The sequence below is a fragment of the Babylonia areolata genome, chromosome 29 (genome assembly GCF_041734735.1).
Source record: "Babylonia areolata isolate BAREFJ2019XMU chromosome 29, ASM4173473v1, whole genome shotgun sequence".
NCBI classification, from domain to species: Eukaryota; Metazoa; Mollusca; class Gastropoda; order Neogastropoda; family Buccinidae; genus Babylonia; species Babylonia areolata.
Genome location: NC_134904.1, coordinates 35,221,648 through 35,236,031, shown reverse-complemented (window position 1 = coordinate 35,236,031; position 14,384 = coordinate 35,221,648).

Genomic DNA, 14,384 nt, shown 5'->3' with positions numbered 1-14,384 from the left:
ATTCTAGAGTTGTTTCCCTGTAAACGTTCAAACCGTTCTCTCGTTCCTAAAGAACAGATTGCAACACTTGTTATTTGTAGTTGGTTTTGAACTGAAACAGTTGGGTTTTTTTTGTTTTTCTATGTTTTGTAGGGTTTTTCTGTCCCTCTCAGTTATTCATTTTCTTCCTTTCTTTTTTGCCAATGATATTTTAGAAACGAAAGTATCAACAGTTATACAGCAAAGGGCTTGTGGCAGACAGAGAAGACCATAGACCATAGACATAATTATATAATATTATCTCAGTGGTCCTAAAAAAAAAATTTTTTTAATTAATTTTTTTAAAGACAACTATTCGGTTGTTTCCGTTCCGTCAGCTTATGATGAATAATATAATTCATTTACTGACATAGATTATTACTAACTCTATATCTGTATCAGTAGAGAACTGTACGTGAGTATCCACCACTTAGCTATAAGTCAAATAGATAAATTTTCAAAATACTATTTTTAGCACAGTGGCGTCTGCTGACTCTGACTTGGGGTCGTATGAATCATGCAAACAGGGCACAGGTCGGGAGTTTGGGACACGTCAGTTTTGGCAGTGGCTTGACGAAATCTTCAGCCGGGCCGCCGAGCGTGGTGTATTTTTAGATGTGAGTCTAAAGTCTGATGAAACGAAGTTGTTCATTTCATCAGTCGACCATTCGTCATGACTGAATCAGTTTTCATGAAACACTGCACACACACACATTTCATCAGTCGACCATTCGTCACTTAGTGATTGAATCAGTTTTACTGAAACACACCGTACACTCACACACACACACACACACACACACACACACACACACACACACACACACACACACACACACACACACACACACACACACACACACCGTCCACAAAGTGGCTTTTTTTCTTCTTTTTTTTTACTCTTTTTTTTACATTCAAAATACGGCGGCTAGTTACTGAAGCAAGCTAGGTAGCAGACACGCACGCACACACACTGACACACACTGACATGACTACACACTGACCAGCAGCACTGACTCACTCACACACACACTGACGGCGCGCGCGCACACACACACACACACACACACACACACACACACACACACACACACACACACACTGACACACACACACCGTCACACACACACAAACACACACACACACACACACACACACTGACACACACACATACACTCACACACACACCCGCCGTGACACACGGCACTGACACACACTGTCACTGGCACACACCGTCACACACACACACACACACACACACACACACACACTTGGCAGGCACACACACACACACACACACACACACACACGCGCGCGCGCGCGCGCACACACACACACACGCACACACACACACACTCCACAAAGTGGCATCTTTTTTTTGGGGGGGGGGGGGTTGTTGTTTTTTTTACTCTTTCCACTTTAAATTAACAGCTAGTTACTCAGTGAAGCAAGCCAGCCGGGTAGCAGACACGCACACTGACACTCTCTCAGTCACTGCCACACACACACACACACACACACACACACACACACAGCACGCTTCGAATGTGTTCATGTCGACGCAAAGACGAAATATCGAATATCCCGGTCTTTGTTGTATATCATTAAAAAAAAAATCTTAAAAAAAAGAAACAATAGTTGTCATACGAGTGCCCAGCCATGCGCACACACGCAGTTGGAGACCGCATAAACACATGCGACAAACTGACGACAACGTCCCCATGCCGTTTGAGGCCATGAAGTGTATGAATATGCATAAGATGGGACGAACCATAAAGTTATAAATAACTCCGTAGCCTCGTTTTCAAGAATTTAAATTATGACTCTAGTTCACGATGCCTTACTTTGTACTTAATATAACCAGCTTATCGGAGTATCTCTTAATAATATTTCTTTCGTTTTTATATGTATCACAGGCGGGGGAGAAAAAAGGGAAAGAACCAACGCGAAAATCGATCAAACGGTCTTTGCTCCTGAGGTCAACTGATTACATCAGGCAAACTGTTCAACCAATGGCAGTGCTCGAACTCCGTGACGCACAACGAGGATCCAACCTTCGTCTGCCACATCATCGTTTCACTGCATTCATTTCTATTCGAGGCATTGAAGAAGCATGGACGGAAAATGACATGACAACAAATAAAGACAAAGTTGACCGGACGGACTTGTGATGTTCTTGATTACTTGACCAGCAAGGCTAACGGACGAGGATAACCGAAAATGTCGTTTCCAAAGGCCATCGTTATCACTGCGCTGGGAAAACGCCCGAATGCCATCCAGATGGCGGACGTTTCAGAAGACGGCTGCTATTTCAGCGATGGCTCTGCGGCCAAAAAGCGACGACGGTTGACACATCTGTCAGCTGATGAGAAAATTCTGAGAAGGTAAGCTTTGAGAAAACTATGGATATTGAAAGTATGTGTAGTGAAATTTATTTTGATTTGTATTTTTGTTTATTGACGCAGTTATGACTTAATCCTCATCGATTTTGTAACAAAATTGTGTTGTCGATCACTCAATGTGAATGTGAGTGTGGATGAGCCATAATAAAATATGGGAACGGTGGTTACCCTCCCCCGTTACAAGTCAGTACGTTTTGCAGTCAAAATATGTCGTCAGAACCAAACTGATATTCTTCCTGGTTTCAGTTCCGTGGTTGTGGGCTTGAATAGGGTGTGGGCATGGAGGGGTGTGTCATCGGCACCTGTTATGGAAAGGGGTAGTCGGTGGGAAGAGGGGTGTGTCGTCACCTTCCGGTAACGCTTTACGGATGCATACCCGTCCTTCAAGAAAGAATCCACCTGGCATGCGATCACCAGTCGAAGAACATTCACAGTTAGGTTAGATCTCTACATGAATTAAATGTCGACAGTTCCATGTGTGCTGCTCCCCCAACCCCATTCCCGGCCTCCCCAGTGCAGTTATTGTCAATCTCTTCTTTCTCTCTTCCGCCCCACCCCCCACGCCCCCGAACTATTTCAAACTCATCTACATTTCCAGATATACATGTCACTCAAAAAATAGATAAATAAAATAGATTCTTTATAAATGCTATCCTGTCAGCTGGATGTTTTTTGGTTGTTGGTTTTGTGTGTGTGTGTGTGTGTGTTTTTCAACCGTTGATGGTTGAGTTATTTCATTATACCATAATCCCTTTCTTTATAAAGAGAAAGGTAGACTTCTAGTCTAGGAGACTAACCTATTTGGACTGGGGCAATTTCTTATTGATATTTTCCGTTAAAAACTAAAAATAAAGTGTTTAGTGTAGTGTGTGTTTGGTTTTTTTTTTTTTGTTTTTTAATCAGTTATAATCTTTGTTACTGTTACAGTGTTGATAGTAAATTTATTATTTCTTAGAGTGTTGATAGTAAATCTGTTATTTCTTAGGAGGGAGTAACGAATAATACAATGTGTGTGCCTGCGTGTGTGTGTGTGTGTGTGTGTGTACATGCATGCTTTCTGTAGAAGGCTTATTGGGGCTAACTGTTGTCCCACATTGTGATAAGTGAACTTGATGATAACATGACAGTTGCGTTGACTGCACCACATTATCTGCACAAAGGCGAAACCATCCCATATCTAAATTTCAGACAAAATTAAAAGCTAGCATTGTTGCAAATTTTTTCAGATAGAAGCTAAACTAGGAGAGAAAAGACATGTTGGTTATTTTTGTATTGTTCATCATTAAGGTTTTGGAAGCACTGTAACACTTGAATTGTTTGCTAGTCTACCCATCACAACCCAAACAATACTTGTAGTTGTATGCATGAGGACCATACTCATATATGTATATATATATATATATATATATATATATTTATTTATTTATTTATATATGTGTGTATGTATATATATATATATATATATATATATATATATATATATATATATATATATGGAAGAAGGATGTTGTCAGAAAGAGGGAGATTTGGGGGATCCACATTTTTAGCATGGTTGTATAATACGATTCCAGAAGTAAGATACAATGACTTTACAAAATAAGACTCTATACTGGTGTAGAGGTTGAATGAGTTGAAGTGTCAAGCTCAGTTGAGTGAAAATGACTTCATGTAGGGTTTTCACATCAATCTCAACAACTCAGCCAATAATTTGTATTTGTTCATTTGTAAAATTATTGTTATTAATACTGTGGCGGGGGGGGGGGGGGGGGTGCTATCAGTTGAATCCATTCGCTTCAGTGTGGAAAAATGCTACATGAATTGCAATTCTGTATTGTTTCTTTCAATTTTTGTTGTGTAATTTTCAATATTGTATACCTTGTCGGCTTGTGTGTATCTTAAAATTCCCACCTTTTGTCCCTCAAGACGACACAGCACAGAGGAAGTAGGGTTAAATCCTAAAGTGAAATCATTCATTATCACTAGAGTTTGATGGACTTGAAGAGCTTTTGACAGCCATGTAAGGATCATGTAAGACGTTTTTCATCTCCATGGCAGCATTAAAAAAAATTGAATACTGATTTTTTTTAAGTGAATACTCATAGTTGGAGAATTTTTTTTTCACATTTAATGATTTATATTAACGTAGCTTTTCTTCTTGGTCTTTTGGAAAATTTAAAAAAAAATTAATCCTCCAAAAAAAAAAAAAAAGTAACACAAGCAGAATATCGTAACAATTTTTTTTTTAATTAATTTTTTATTTTGATTTATTACTTGAAAGGTGGAATTTTTCAGTGCTGAGCGTGGAGAACTATATTTTTTATAAAATAAAATATATTGACAATGACTGATCATGGTTTCAGGAAGCTGAAGAACCGAGTGGCGGCGCAAACTGCTCGTGACCGCAAGAAAGCCCTGATGCAGGAGCTGGAGGAGAAGGTGGCCCAGCTGGAGGAGGAGAACAAGCTGCTCCAGAAGGAGAACGCCGAGCTCCGCCTCAGCCAGTCAGCCATCCAGAAAGAGAACCAGTACCTCAAGAGCGTCAGCCAAGTGTCGTCTTCCTCTCCTCTGGCCCCCTCCACCGCCACCACCACCACCACCACCACTACGCCCATCCCCACCAGCCTTGCGCCCTGCAAAGTGGAGCTTGAGCCGGACTGCCCAGCATTGTCATGTAAGACAGAATCTGAATTCCCCGGGTCTGCAGCACCTGCTGTTTCTCTGCCGAAGGAACAGATTCAAGTTCTGTCTCATGTGATGATGCACTACGCGGCCTGTGCTCTGACTTTAAGGTGAGCCAGTGAGCATGGAGGGCTTCCTTGAGATTTTTAATCATTGCTTCTTCCTGATTGCCTTTCATAGGTTACAGTATTCCACTTCATTATTTGCGTATTATATGGATAATATCCGTATGAGCATTTTGGTAATTAGTTTCAGGGGGTTTAGTTGTGTTCTTTCCCTTTTATTTTTACTTTCTTTGGTAATGATAAGACATGCACTTGAGGAAAGCAGCCCCTTGATCCTGGCTGTAAACTGTTCATCATTACTTAAACAAAAATTTATCACTCCAACCCACTGTCTAGTTAAGGCTTTGCTTTAGGAGAGCATAAGCTAACAGGGCGCGGCACATGTAGGCTCAAGCTTTTGCAGATAGGCAACCTTTACATTAAACATTTATTCTACAGCTTGCTTTATATGATACTGAAAGGATGCCCTACTTGTTGTTTGGCCTGTTTGTGTGTTCACTGTGAACTTTTTGCCTGCAATCTGCTGAACACTGTTTTCTTGTGGTTATAGACATTCTTAATTAATTGATTGAACAGTACAGTACTAGCTTTTACCAAATGAAATAGCAGTGCACTTGATTACAACAAGAAAAGGATTTAAAAAGAAAAAACATCGGTGAACGTTTGTCAAGTGTGTGTGTGTGTGTGTGTGTAAACATTGTAGACCCCACAAAAACAAAAACAAAAAAAGGATTATCCAGTTAAGGTTAAAAGAGAACACATGTCAGAGAATAAACTGAAAAATACAATTGTTTGTTGTGTCCTATGCATTCACAGACTTGTCAGTTATTTCAATCACTGGATGACCAATGCAGGGGGTCTGCCAACTATATGCTTGTCTGCTCTCACATGTCCACACAAATAGACAGACACCAATGCATGAATGCACATGTATGTATACTTTGCACACTTGAGGACGCATACACATGCACAAACATGCCTGTGTATGCTCTTGCACACACATGTACGCGTGACCTTATCTCACAATATACATGTTAACACAGAGAAGCAGTGCATATGTGTGCCTACACAGGAGAATGATTTGCATTATCTTGGAAAACATGGGGTGGGTGTTTGAAGGACAGGAACCCGTGTTTTATATAATTGGTTTGTTTTGTTGTTGTTGTTGTTTTGTTGTTGTTTTTCTCCTAAGTTACACCAACAACTGAACAAAAGCAGAATAAGAATGGAAGGTGATGGGACTTATTTTTTCTTCTTTTTTTCTTTTTTACCAATTTTTACATTTTGCTAGGTGTTACAGTGAAACAAAGTTGTTTGTTTTTTCCTAGAATCCTTGCAGTTCTTGTCATTTTCTTCATCAAAATTTGAAGCGCTCTGTTTTTCTCCCAATGTGTTCATGTTGGAACAAAATACAATGAAAAAAAATATATATAAAAAACAACCAAAACTGCAGTAATGGAAAATAGAAAAAAAAAATCATAAATAATAATTTTCAGTCAGCATAGACCCTTTGTGTTCTTCATAAACATTTTTGTTAAATATAGAAATATAAACATGTACCAACAGATGAATTTCAAACAGTTGCCAAATACACCTCTTTATGGAATCAGTACTTACATTAATTGCATGATTGATGAGTTCTGTTAATAACATACATGGTGATGATGTGTGTGTTGCAGTCTGATGCTCTGCTTAATTTCCTGGAAGAATTCTGCGGAGAAGGTGGAGAGTTCCTCCAGCCGGAAGCGCAAGCAGACCAAGCCGGCGCGGCGGCCCTCGGTCAGCACGGAGCCCTCATCGATGTTGTTGTCGGAGAAGTGCCCCCTGAGACCTGCGTGGTGGGGTCCGCAGCAGCGAACATGGACTCCCTCAATGAACTGATCCAGTCGGATCACCAGTACCACAAGGAGGAGCCCAAGGCTCCCGCCCCCAGTCCACTTAGCAGCAGCAGCAGCAGCATTAGCAGCACCACCAGTCTGCTTGGCGGCAGGCAGGTGGTGGCCACTCTGGCCTCCAGTGCGGTGCCGGCCCTCAGAACTCAACCCATCCTGCCAGCTGGTCGACTTGTGTCCTCCTCTGTTTCCACAGCACCACGCTCCATCCTCCCAGCTCCTGTGGGCAGGGGCAGAGGCTCCAAGTCGGGGTCCTCCACTGGCGGCAGTGCCAGCAGCAGCAGCAGCAAGTTGCACATGACCACAATGGTGGACCCCAACATGGTGTACTCCCCCAGACCCAGAGTGCCAGAGCCTGCCACGCCGGTTGCGGACACTAGTGGTGTGCCAGACTTGGACGATTCCGGGTTTCTGTCTGCAGACATGCTGGAATCGTTGGATGGCCTGTTGAGTTTGGAGGACCTTCCCGACTTCTCTCTGCTGGACCAGAAACCACCACCAGCTCAGCCCCAGAAGACACAGCAAACAGTGATCACATCATCCAGCCCTTCCTCCAGTGCCACAGCAGCCGTCAGTAAAAGCTCCCACCGGAGGCCAAACACCACCCTCAGCAAAGCCTCCAAGAAAGCGAAGGTTGCGCAGCCTGCCAGAACGGTGCCTGCAGAGAAGATTGAAGGACTCCAGCCCCTCCTCCCTGTCAGAAGCAATTGTCAGGACGGGCACCTGAGCCCCGACTCTGGGTTTGTCAGTGACAGCAGTGAAGGCTCGGCCTCTTCCTACCTGAGTGACAGCAGCCCCTCCCCTGTCAGCCTGAGCTCCCCGGAAATGGAGGGCTTGAGCTGGCAGGAGGACTTTATCAATGTCAGCATGGACCTGCAGCTGTTCCCAGACGTCGGGCTGTGTGTGTGAGAAAACGGTGGTGGTGGTGTTGATAGGTAAATCAGGCTTTTGTCAGAACATTTTGTTTTGGAGTGTGAATTATTGAAGGGCTCCACTGAGACTGGTGGGGTTTTTTTGTTTTTGCAAAGCCAGCCAGCACGGCCGTTCTCTCACACAGGGTGCCTGTTCTGATCCGCTCTTTGTTTCTGTCTGGAGACAGGCTGGTGAAGGAAGTGACTTTGTTGTCCAGCTTTGTCAACCAGGTGATACGTGAAGGCAGGACTTCCAACACGGCTTGCGCAAGACATTTCAAAATGTGTGCAAGAAAACAAGGGCACATTTGTATAATGTATAAAAAGCATACAACTTTTTTTCTTTTTTTTTTTTTTGATTCAGGTTGAAGAGGTGGTGCTTCTCGAAAGAAAGGTATAGGGATGTATGTATTGAATAAATCATAAAAGTCTCGTTTTGATGTTGTTCAACACTAGTAACCGTCGAAACTGTAAACTTAACATTGTTGTACATAGTGCAGTATTTCTGCAACTGGTTTCTATTTATTTTGACATCAGAAGTGATCAAAAATTAAATTATATTATTTGTTGATTTGCGAGTGGAAATGATGATCTTCTGAGTGGAGGTGGCAAATGTCACAATATTGCTTTGTTGAGCATACATCACTAAAGAATTCACATGGTATTGGTTGGATTAGTGGGTGTTTATTGCTTGAGCACTCGTGAATAGGGCTGGATTGTGATCACTGTTTACTTTTTGTCAAACTTTCTGGTTTGGTCATCAGTTTAGAATAAAAAAGAAAAAAAAAGAAAAGCAAATTTATCGTGTGTACTATTTTATTGATCATTTGATTGTGGTGCGGTGATGTGTGTTTGTGTGTGTTATGTAAGTTGCCATTCAGGGATTCTCACATTCATTTCATCCTTTGGACTGTATTATGTGTATAAACCTTTTTTTAAATTAAAAAACAAATTTTTATATTTTTTTCCAGTTTTTATCACTTTTTATCTGTTAAACAGTGTTACAGATGGTCCCTCTTTTCATGATTCATTTTAGAATTGAATTTAACAACTGATTCATCACTAAGTCAAATAAATAATTTTCTACAAAGGATTTCAGAAGAAAAAGGGATCAGTCCCTTTCTTAATATGAATCCCATTCATTCCCTATGACCACATTTTAGGGAATGGGGGGGGGGGGGGGTGTTGGTTTTGGGTTGGTTTTTTTTTCGAATTGTAGGCAGAACATATTGGCTGTTTCTGTCATATTTCAGCTTTCATGACAACTATAGCAGGGAATCCCCCGGTTTGTGAGGCATTATTTTACGCAGTCACAATAGTAATAGTTCACACATTTTTCTCATCTGCCCACTCACCCATTGTCTTTCCTCTCCACCCCTCTTCATTGTGGGGTGGCTGCCGATTCACAGTTTGCTGTGAAGTACTGTGCTTTGTAACACTTGATCATGACACTGCTCCCACCCACACCCCACCTCTCCCTCTCTCTTCTCGCCCCTCTCTGTTTTTCCCCTCTCTCTCCACCTCTCCCTCCCCTCCCTCTCTCTCTCTTCCCTTCTTCGCCTCTCTGTCTCTCTCTTCTCCCCTACGCCCCCTCCCCATATATATCTCTACCTCTCTCTTCCTCTCTCCTGCCCTTTCCCTCTGTCAGCAGCGTTATATTATACACCACAATAAGGGGCCATTACTGCCCTGCACAACCATCAGTAATGCTAAGTAAATAGTTCGTGGAGCTGCTTTCCAGCATTTTGAATCGCTGTATAATATGCGCAGTCATGCACGATGCATTCACATTACAGTCACCAGTGTATTGTATTGTGTGCTTTTCAATGTCCCAGTTCGCTTTAACTCTCTCCATACGAACGGCGAAAGAGGCGACGTTAACAGCGTTTCACCCCAATTACCATCATCAAAATATTGCAAGCGGAACGCTCTTATACTGAAGACGTGAATGTTGACAAAGAATACCACAATTCTGACGACGGAAGCTAAAGGTTGGGTCATTCAGACACCCACTGGACATCCGAGGGGTTTGTGTCGAGGAGAAGAGAGGACTGGCCGTACTGAGTGAGTTAAGCACAGTCATGCAAAGTGTATTAACATTGCATACAATAATTCTACGAAACTGTCCCCTCTCTCTCTCTCTCTCTCTCTCTCTCGCTGTGCCTAAATGCATTGACATGACAGATTGCGAAACACAATGGACAATGCATAATGTTTCACCATAATGCCATGATGATACCAATCTTGACGTCACAGCAATATGATACTTAAAACCACACAGGACAAGTGTAAGTGTGTGCACGCACGCACACACACACACACACACACACACACATGAACTTAATCCTGTGTAGTACAAGAACAACACATTATTCGATCATGTCAGCTTGCTCGATCTACACACTTAATTGAGTGTACAACGGAGTGGGAACAATACCATATTTGTCGTCTCATATTCCAGACGTCACCATAACACTTACTGTACAGAATAGGACAATACACGACAACGCAGAAGCAAGATTGCGGTGATATATATATATATATATATATATATATATATATATATATATCCTGACATCGGAAGTCAGCAGTCAGATATACTGTGGGACACGACGTTTACACTATGGTATGTAAAAATCATAGCCATGTGGATGTAGCAGCATAGTACGGAGAAACACGCGCACGCACACATGCGCACACACACAAACACACATACACGCACGCATGCACATACGCACATTGCAAAATGGCGCAGAATAATAGCACTGAAGCATTACATCAGGACAGTATGGTAAAAAAAAAAAAAAAGTATTATAAATAAATAAATAAATAAAATACACGCATCATCACGGCGCGCCTGCACTCATACAAACACGCGAGCAGGCACATTACTCACGCACGCACGCATGCGCTGGATCGCACGGATGGGACATAAAACTAATGAGGACTATAGGGAAGGAAAAAAAAAGTGCAAGCCAGCATGTTTTGCGCGTTTCTGTTCCAGCGTAATTACAGCAGATGACTCCAGCTGTTGTCAGTGAGACATGACTTGAAAGTGGAGTTTCACGACCCTACTGGCAAAAAAAAAAAAAGATCAGTACTAAAGCCACGTAGATTTCGATTTGAGTTCTTCTTCTTCTTCTTCTGCGTTCACTCGTATGCACACGAGTGGGCTTTTACGTGTATGACCGTTTTTACCCCGCCATGTAGGCAGCCATACTCCGTTTTCGGGGGTGAGCATGCTGAGTATGTTCTTGTTTCCATAACCCACCAAACGCTGACATGGATTACAGGATCTTTAACGTGCGTATTTGATCTTCTGCTTGCATATACACACGAAGGGGGTTCAGGCACTAAGCAGGTCTGCACATATGTTGACCTGGGAGATCGTAAAAATCTCCACCCTTTACCAACCAGGCGCCGTCACCGTGATTCGAACCCGGGACCCTCAGACTGACAGTCCAACGCTTTAACCACTCGGCTATTGCGCCCGTCGATTTGAGTTTAATAATGATAATGCTGACGATAATGATAACAATTATGGTGACGATAAGAATAACAGTAAAAGGAAAAAATGATGATATTCTATTATGATGGTGGTGATGATGATAAAATAACAACAAAGAAGTGAAGAGAGAAAATGTGAAGAATTATTATCACAACTTCACAGCATGTCAGTTTTCTTCGCAGAAGTAGTTATTAGCGCGGCGATAGCCTTGAGATGGCCTTAGTGGTCGGCGAGGCTCTAAGCACCATCATTTCATTTCATTTCATTTCTTCGCAGGATTTGGGGAAAACAAACAAACAAACAAACAAACAAACAACAACAAAACCGTAAGGGGTAGGGGTGGTGAGAACAACACTTTTCATTCAAAGTACTGTCTCCGTTACAGTTCAGTGTGTAACTTGAACACGTCTATCTCCGTTACAGTTCAGTGTGTAACTTGAACACGTCTATCTCCGTTACAGTTCAGTGTGTAACTTGAACACGTCTATCTCCGTTACAGTTCAGTGTGTAACTTGAACACGTCCGTTCCGCATGAAAGGAAAGTGCATTATCATACCAAAATACTAAATGTAACTCTTTTTTTTCTTTCTCTTTTTTTTTGCCAGTGTGTGTGTGTGTGTGTGTGTGTGTGTGTGTGTGTGTGTGTGTGTGTCTGCGTACGTGAGCGGGTGCAGAATAGGTTTCAGTTGTTCCAAACATCTCTACCTTCCCTTTCAGGTTGCAGCTAGCGCTCTCAGACACACAAGCAGAAGAAATTCAGTCTCATTCTGTGGAACAACGTAGGTCTATATATTGTTTCTATATACCGCCCCCCCACCACCACCACCATCCCCTACCTCCCACCCCCATGCCCAGACCCACCCACCCCCCATCCCCACCCCCCGTCCCACCCACCCACCAACACACACACACACACACACACACACACACACACACACACACACACACACGCACACACACTTCCCCACACACCCCTTACCCTTCACACGCCCGCGTGCACACACACGCGCGCACACACACACACACACACACACACACACACACACACTTCCCTTTCCCGTGTATAATTGATCTTCTGCACATTACTGTACACACACACACACACACAAAGGGGACTGATATTGGCACAAAAACGTTGGCCCATGCTTTGACCTGAGAGATAAGAAAAACTGACATCCACTCTCAACCAACCAGACACCAATAGTGGGATCGAAACCAGGTCCCCCAGACTGAAAGTGGAACAGCCCCTTAACTGTAAGGTCCTCTTGAAAATTAAAAAGAGTTCGAGTCTATCAGACAGCAGATGACGATAACAAAAAATTGGCTTCATACTGTATAGATATGTATCAGTTTAACGCATACACTGAGATGGAAGACCATAGCCAAAAGCCGGCTTCATATTGTAGTTAAATACCATTTTAATAAATACAGGTCGAGGACCATAGCCAAAAGTTGGCTTTATATTGTTGTCAAAAACCATTTTAACTCTCTCCATACGAACAGCGAAAGAGACGACGTTAACAGCGTTTCACCCCAATTACCATCATCAAAATATTGCAAGCGGAAGGCTCTTATACTGAAGAGGTGAATGTTGACAAAGAATACCACAATTCTGACGACGGAAGCTAAAGGTTGGGTCATTCAGACACCCACTTGACATCCGATGGGTCTGTGTAGAGAAGAGGACTGGCCGTACTGAGTGAGTTAAAAAGAGTTCGAGTCTATCAGACAGAAGATGACGATAACAAAAAGCTGGCTTCATACTGTATAGATATGTACCAGTTTAACGCATACACTGAGATGGAAGACCATAGCCAAAAGCTGGCTTCATATTGTAGTTAAATACCATTTTAACAAATACAGGTCGAGGACCATAGCCAAAAGTTGGCTTCATATTGTAGTCAAAAACCAGTTTAACACATACAAACCAAAGAAGATAGCCAAAGTTTGGCTACCTTTTGCAGTTATAGATAGCCAAAGTTTGGCTTCTTTTTGCAGTTGCAGATAGCCCAAGTTTGGCTTCCTTTTGCAGTTATAGATAGCAAAAAGTTGGCTTCCTTTTGCAGTTATAGATAGCCAAAGTTTGGCTTCCTTCTGCAGTTATAGATAGCCAAAGCTTGGCTTCCTTTTGCAGTTGTACGTAGCCAAAGTCTGGCTTCCTTTTGCAGTTATAGATTACCAAAAGACAGCCAAAAGTTGGCTTCCTTTTGCAGTTATGCACCATTTTAACATTAAACACTGAGGTCGAGGACCATTGCCCATTGCTAAAAGCTTGCTTCATATTGTAGTTACCACTTTAACACATACAAACCGAGGAAGATAAAAGAAAAAGTGGCTTCACATTGTAGTTAGATACCATTTTAACACATACCATTTTAACACATACAAATCGAGGAAGATAGCCAAAATCTGACTTCATATTGTAACCGTCTAGGACAATTGCCATAAGCTGGCTTCATAATTATTGTAGTTATATATCATTTTAACACACAAATCGAGGACGATAGCCAAAATATAGCTTCTTGTTGTAATTACATGTATGTATCATTTAACACAAACAAACTTAAGACACTTGCCAAAAGTTGGTTTCGTATTGTAGTTATATGCCATTTTTAACACATACGAACCGAGGAAGATAGCAAACATATTGTAGTTAAATACCAAAATACCATTTTAAACAATATCTAAATCGAGGATGATAGCCAAAACCTGGCTTCATACTGTGCTAAATGTATGCACCATTGAACACAAACAAACCTAAGACAATTGCCAAAAGTTGGCTTCACGTTGTTGTTATATACCATTTTAACACACACACTCTGATATCGAGGGCCATAGTCAAAAGCTGGCTTTATATTGTAGTCATACCATTCTAACACATACAAACCGAGAACTATAGCCAAAAAAGC